Source organism: Mercurialis annua, linkage group LG4, assembly GCF_937616625.2.
Source record: "Mercurialis annua linkage group LG4, ddMerAnnu1.2, whole genome shotgun sequence".
Lineage (NCBI taxonomy): Eukaryota > Viridiplantae > Streptophyta > Magnoliopsida > Malpighiales > Euphorbiaceae > Mercurialis > Mercurialis annua.
Window position 1 is genome coordinate 574354 of NC_065573.1, and position 8172 is coordinate 582525.

Below are 8172 nucleotides of genomic sequence, written 5' to 3' on the forward strand. Positions count from 1 at the left end.
AAAGGAGTCTTTTCACCATCTTCCTCCTTTCAAAACAAAAGAAACCCGCCAACCTTAAACAACCAAATCACCATTTTTTTTATGTTTCTGAAACCATTCAATCATCAACCTTATCAAAACCAAAGCAACCTAATAGCCATAAATCAATCCAAATCATCATAACACAATTGCTACACACCCATAATCATTTAACACGAAGAATCAAACAACAAACGTTAACTGCCGAATCCAAATCCTCAACACGAAAATGGAAAATGGATTGATAACTCCATGAAATCATAAACTAACAAATACCCAAGAGATCTATAATCCAAACAAACAAACCCATGGCCAAAGGAAGATGATAACATTCGGCAGAACCAAAAGAAAATAAGAACAGTAAATGGACAACTAAAAGCGATAAACCGAACGGCAAGATAACGAGATCAACGGCGTACCGTTAAGCGAAGCGAACGAATTGAATCGAAGGTATACGAGTCTAGAACGCCTGAGATCAAACGGTTTCAGTTTCGATCTAGAAACGAACACACACGGATCAGAAAACCAAAGTGTGTTCAAAGCATGAAATCTGAAATGCAAAGTGATCAAGAACACTTACCACAGGGATGGCTTTGGATCAGAAAAAGGAGAGGAAAACTAAAGAGAAAAACGAAAAGATTGGAGACAAGAGATTGCTGAATATGTAGGAAAGGAAAATGAGAAATCAAATCAGCTGAAAAAGGAAGGAAATCAGAATAGTAACGGCAGAAAATCAAGGCCCCCAAACAGACGTTACAAGTCTCGAACGAGACTCAGCAAAACTGCTGAGGTCTCGTTTGAGACCGCCTGGTCTCGAACGAGACCAGGGCAGAAAATGGAGAGGTCTCGTACGAGACCTTCAGGTCTCGTACGAGACCAAACATAATCAGGTCTCAAAATGAGACCTGATAACCTAGAAAGGTGGTTCAACCCTCCGGTTGAACTACAAACCAAACCGGAAGCCCAAAATCACAAAAAAAATAAAGTAAAACGACCAGAAAACCACCGGAAAACTTACGGAAAAAATTTAAAAAAACACGGGATATTACATTCTCCCCAACTAATTAAAAATTCGACCTCGAATTTAACACGATAAGTAAATCACATCAGAACAACACGTAACACAAAAAAAATCATAAAAGTCACAGAAATCAATATATCGTACCTCACGGAAATAGAAAAGGATAGCGATTCCGCATATCCGACTCGGTCTCCCAAGTACACTCCTCTACAGAATGATTGCGCCAGAGAACTTTGACCATCGGAATCTCCTTGTTCCGCAATTTACGCACTTGCGTATCAACAATCTCAACTGGCTGCTCCTCATAGGACAGCTCCTGGTCAATCTCAACACTCTGAGGCACAATCACGTGCGAAGGATCAGAAATGCACTTTCTCAACATAGAAACATGAAACACAGGATGTACTAACGACATGTCTGGCGGCAGAACCAGACGATAAGCCACAGCTCCAATCCTCTCTGAAATCTCATAAGGACCAATATACCTCGGCGCCAACTTCCCCTTGACACCAAAACTAACCATGCCCTTCATAGGCGAAACCCGAAGAAACACGAAATCACCAACATGAAACTCAATGTTTTTCCTCTTCGGATCAGCATAACTCTTATGCTGACTAAAAGCAGTCTCTAACCTCCGTTTGATCAATGGTACCTTCTCAGAGGTAATTTGAATAATCTCCGCTCCCGAGAGTTTACGCTCTCCGACCTCCTCCCAACAGATAGGAGATCTACACTTGCGCCCGTACAAAGCCTCATACGGCGCCATCTCGATACTCGCATGATAACTGTTGTTATAAGAAAACTCAATCAACGGCAAATGAGTATCCCAGCTACCCTGAAAATCGAGAACACACATCCTGAGCATATCCTCCAACGTCTGAATAGTCCTCTCAGACTGACCGTCAGTCTGAGGATGAAAAGCTGTACTGAAATCCAACCGAGAACCCAAGGATTCCTGTAACGTTTTCCAGAACCTCGAAGTAAACACAGAACCTCTGTCTGAAACAATGGAAACCGGTACACCATGCAAACTGACAATCCTGTCAATGTAACACTGAGCCAACCTCGAAGCAGTATACGAAACCTTAATCGGAAGGAAATGAGCTGACTTGGTCATAAGGTCAACTATCACCCAGATGGAATCGTACCCCTGTCGAGTACATGGTAAACCAACCACAAAATCCATAGCAATCCGCTCCCACTTCCACTCTGGAATAGGTAGTGGCTGCAGATAGCCAAAAGGTCTCTGATGCTCCAGCTTCACCTGTTGGCAAGTCAGACACTTAGAAACATACTCACCGACATCCTTCTTCATCCCGCTCCACCAGTAGGTACCCTTAAGATCATGGTACATCTTAGTAGAACCCGGATGAACACTATAAGCAGACTTGTGCGCTTCTTCCAGAATCTGGTCTCTCAAACCATCTGAATCCGGAACACACAATCTCGAACCATGTCTCAGAACTCCATCCACAAAAGTAAACTAAGAATTACGGTCCTGCTGAACCTCCTCAATAATCCGCTTCAACTGTGGATCCTCAGCTTGTACAGCTTTGATCCGATCAATCAAAACGGGTTGCACTTGTAAATGTGCTAACAAACTACCGGCCTGAGTAACCTGAAAGCAATAGCCTGAAGCTATCAAACTGTGCCACTCTCTAACCATGGGTCTACGCCCAACCTCTGAAATATGAGCCAAACTGCCCGAAGACTTGCGACTCAACGCATCGGCTACCACATTAGCCTTACCAGGATGGTACTGAATAGTACAGTCGTAGTCTTTCAGCAACTCTAGCCATCTCCTCTGTCTTAAGTTCAATTCTCTCTGATCAAAGATATACTTTGGACTCTTATGATCAGTGAAAATCTCACAAGTAGCACCATACAAATAATGCCTCCAGATTTTCAGCGCAAAAACCACAGCTGCCAACTCTAAATCATGAGTAGGGTAATTCACCTCATGCTTCTTCAACTGTCTGGAAGCATAGGCAATCACCTGTCCATGTTGCATCAGAACGCAACCCAAACCAATCCAAGACGCATCACAATACACTGTGAAACCATCAATGCCAGAAGGCAATGCCAAAACCGGAGCTGTAGTCAAAATCTATTAAGCTTCTCAAAGCTCGCCTCGCACTTGTCAGTCCACTCAAACTTGACACCCTTCTGTGTCAGTTTAGTCAAAGGTGCAGATATTCTGGAGAAATCTTGCACGAACCGACGATAGTAGCCAGCTAAACCTAGAAAACTTCTGATCTCGGTAACTGACCTTGGCCTCTGCCAATCCATAACCGCTTCAATCTTCTTCGGATCAACCTTGATCCCATCTTTCGACACCACGTGTCCTAGAAAGGTAACCTGATCCAACCAGAACTCACATTTTGAGAACTTAGCATACAACTGATGCTCACGCAACGTCTGTAGTATAGTCCTCAAATGATAAGCATGCTCCTCCTCACTCCGAGAATAGATCAAAATGTCATCAATGAAGACGATAACAAATTGATCCAAAAATGGCTTGAACACTCTGTTCATCATATCCATAAACGCTGCTGGTGCGTTCGTCAGACCAAAGGACATAACTAGAAACTCAAAATGTCCATAACGAGTCCGAAAAGCAGTCTTAGGCACATCTGCATCACAGATCCGTAGCTGATGATACCCAGACCTCAAATCAATCTTGGAAAAACACTTCGCACCCTGCAACTGGTCAAACAAATCATCGATGCGAGGAAGAGGTTATCTGTTCTTGACAGTAACCTTGTTCAACTGTCTGTAGTCGATACACAGTCGAAAGGAACCGTCTTTCTTCTTTACAAACAGAACTGGAGCACCCCACGGAGAAGTACTCGGTCTGATGAACCCGCTATCCAACAACTCTTGTAATTGGTCCTTCAACTCCTTCAGCTCTGCAGGAGCCATCCGATACGGCGGTATCGAAATCGGAGCTGTACCAGGAACCACATCAATGCAGAACTCAATATCCCGATCAGGCGGTAATCCAGGCAATTCCTCTGGAAACACATCAGTGAACTCATTCACTATCGGAACACTATACATATCACTACCACCAGCCTCCAAATCACGAACCACAGCAAGAAAACCCTGGAAACCCTTGCCTAACATCCGCTTCGCCTTGATGGCGGAAATCAGATTCTTAGGTGTCTCTGCCTTTTCTCCCTGAAAGGAAAAAGGTAGATCACCTGGAATCCTGAACTCGACTGACTTCCCTCGACAGTCAATAGAAGCATAATGGCGCGACAGCCAATCCATCCCCAAGATGACATCAAAAGAAAGAACGTCAAGCACAATCAAATTAGCACATAATTCTCTACCCTGAATAACCACTGGACACGAAGGATAAACAACGTCCACTACTACACCTTCAGACATAGGTGTAGACACAGCTAGAGGTTCACTCAAAACAGATGGTGTCATACCCAATTTCCCAGCAAAACATGTAGTTACAAACGAATGGGTTGCACCCGCATCAAATAACACTAAAGCATCTATAAAAGAAATCGGAATGGTACCTTGCACCACAGCATTTGATGCACGCGCATCCTGAGGAGTAAGTGCGAACACTCTGGCCTGACCCTGCGGCCGCTGCTGCGAACTCTGTCCAGTACCATAACCGTTGGAACCTCTACCGCCGTTACCACGGCCACCAAAACCTCTGCCACCAGAACCACGGCCCCGCTGGCCACCAAAAGATGCTGCAGGTTGAGAGTACCCTACAGACTGTGAAAACGCAAGTCTCTGCTGCTGATAAGATGACTGCGCCACACTGGAGTTAAACGTCTGCTGTCCAGATGTCGGACACTCCCTGGAGAAATGACCCGGCTGGCCACAAGTGAAACAACCTCCAGGAGCTAACTGGCACTGACCATAATGCCTACGTCTGCAATTCTGGCAGAACGGAATGTTCGATCCACCACTATACCCTCGTCCTGAACCACGGTTACTCCCACTGCTACTGGAACTGTACGGAGCACTCCTAGTACTATGCCTCCCTTTGTTGTGAGTTCGGCGACTCCCCCTGTTGGCCTCAGAAGAGCCACTGTAGTAATTCCCACTACTATGCTGCATTGGGGCCTGCTGCCCCCCACTAGGAAGATCACTCTTTCCCTTTTAATTCTGGAAAGGGTCAGAGATCGTTCCAAACTGAACCATCGAATTCTCCATCTGTCGCGCACTATCCACTAACCGGGAAAACTCCATGTTTGTCTCTATCAGCAAAGGGAGAAACTCCGAGCCTAAACCCCTAATATAACGGTCGTTCACTCGCTCTGGATCACCCTGAAGATCTGTAGCAAACCGCCCTAAACGTACAAACTCAGTAGTGTAGTCTGTCACTGATCTATCCCCCTTCTTCAAATTTAGCAGCTTTTCTCTGAAACTCTCAGTAACAGAGAAGGGTAGATAGTAACCTCTGAACCTGATCACAAAATCAGCCCAAGACAAAGTATCCATAACTGGCCTAATGTTATCACGATACCAGTCCTTAGCTGGACCCTTCAGCGACATCTCCACAAGCATCACTGATTGACGATCAGAAGCTTGAATCCTCTGACTGTTGTACTCAAATTCCTCCAAAAAGTCAAGAGCATCCCCAGTACTATCAAAAGAAGTCGGATTCAACTTCAAGTAGATCATAACCAACTCTCTGTCTGTTGGAATATGACCGACACCAGCAAGTCCACCAATACCAGCTACAGCACCAGCCTGAGGTTGCTGTTGCTGCGCTATCTGACCCAGTATATTACACTGATTCTGCAGAAGAGCCTGATTGTTCTGCATCTCGACAACGCCAGCTAAGAAAGTAGTGAAGTCGAACGCTTGCATGTTTGGTGCTTGTTGCACCTCTGGTGCCTGCTGCACATTTGGTGGCTGAACACCTGCTGCACCACGTCCTCTAGCTCCACCTCTACCAGCACCAGCTCCTCTGCCTCTACCAGCACCTCTACCTCTGCCAGCACCTCCACCTCGACCACGTCCAGCATTAGCCTGAACTGGTGGCACGTTCTGATCGACTTCCATGGAAATCGCATCATCAACCACAGCTTCTTGCTCTGCCGCAGCACGAGCACGAGTACGAACAACGTTGTCCATATCCTAAGATTGAACAACAACAATTTAAATAACAGATATTTCATACCCAAGTATGAACAAGACAAGCAGCATATAGGATTTCCCAAGCAATCAACAGCAATAAAATGTTCACCCAGGTGAAATAAAATTAACATTTAACAGCATCAAATCAACATACATTGACTGACTCGACGCAATCCTATTGGTGTAGGCAGAATGTTTTAAAATCAAAAGATGACGGTTTTAAAGACATGACAGAATCCTATATCCGCAGTAGTTCCTAAGACACAACCATACTTAACAGAGTAAACACATAGCAACCAATTGGCCTTGGTTTGAAACCAAAGCTCTGATACCAAGTTTGTCACGATCCATTTTCATGAATCGCGACCGGCGCTAGGGTATGGGTAATGTAGTACCGAAACCCGTAGCTAGCCTTTCATTTAACATATAAACACATAAACCTGCAGAAAACCAATGCTCGGGGGCAACCGAGACTTCAGCCTAAAACTAGCAGTTATAATATTCAACAGTTAATATAACATGGTTATTCAATTCCGAGTCTAAAATAGATTCATCATAAACCAATGTAAATAATATAGCATGCCAAAGCAATATAACCAGTCGAACCAATCCGACAAAAATATATAATAATGATAAAGACGTCTAGCTACTACTGCGGTCTAAGAATAAAACAGTTTCACATTTTTACTAAAATAAAAGGGAACCTCCGAGGAAAAGTAAATGCGGAGATCACCAGACTCTCTCAGATCATAACCCTGGGGAAAATTGGGAAAACAACGGGGTCAGATATACTGAGATGAGTTTATACCACTATCTACATTTATTAAGTGGAAAACCTTTAAAACCGTTTAAAACATTTAATAACGATATTACGAATAATAGTTGGAACCCTAATCCACAATTCTAAATAATAAACATAATACAATAGGTCTGGTCCCGAGAGCTGAGCTACACCGAGTTACCACTGACCACACTTATACCAGAATCCCGAGAGCTGAGCTACACCGAGTTACTCTACTTGGTCCCGAGAGCTATGCTCACACCGAGTTACCACATTACCATAAATACCTTTCCCAGATCATTACCGGTGCGCACGCAGTCCTAATGATGCCCATTAGGTAGCATGTTCCAACTAAGAGCCATAATATACAAACAGTTCGAAATATACGTACAGTATATACATTTAATATTAACATAACAATTTACTTAATAAAGCGGTAAATAGTAAGTACAAACTCACTGCTTGCTAATCCACGTGAAATACTGGCAAGCACTAATCCTGGTTCGCCCCTGAAGCACGAACAGTAGACGAGTCTAGACAAATAAAATAATTATTAAAAAAGACCATAACTCTAGAGAGTACTAGACACCACATAGGACTAGCACAATTAACACGTTGGAAATAAACAAGCCAGAACACACAAAAATACCCGTTAGGTAATAACGCCCAAACACGATAAGTCTATTGAGTTCTCGCTAAAAATCCAATTTATAAATATTATTAAATAACTTTAAATAATAATAAATTTTCAATTAGTGTGTTAACCGAGTTACCAATAACTACCAAGCTAACCACACTTGTCGGGTGACCCAAGTCTAACCCAACTCAAAACGTTTATCAAATATAAACCCGAGTTTATATTTATAAAATAATTCCATAAAATAATAAACCATTTTAAAAGCGGAACTCAATAACTTCAAATTCAAGTAACCCAAGTTACAACCCAAAAAAGTAATTAAATAAGTCATAAAAAGTTTAGGGACTAAATTGTACTTTAGCCAATTAGGGACTAAACTGTACTTTTGCCAAAAAGATATTTAAAATCAATTTAATCTCTTTTGTTTATAATTAAAACCGAATACTAAGCTATTAATCAAAATCCACTTAAACAAGTTATAAATTAAGTTTAAGGGCTAAATTGTAATTTAGCCAATTTTTACCAACTCGAAACATAACAAAATTTCCCGAGTAATTATGTTAATTTAGATTATAAAAATACCGTTTACAAGTATCACTT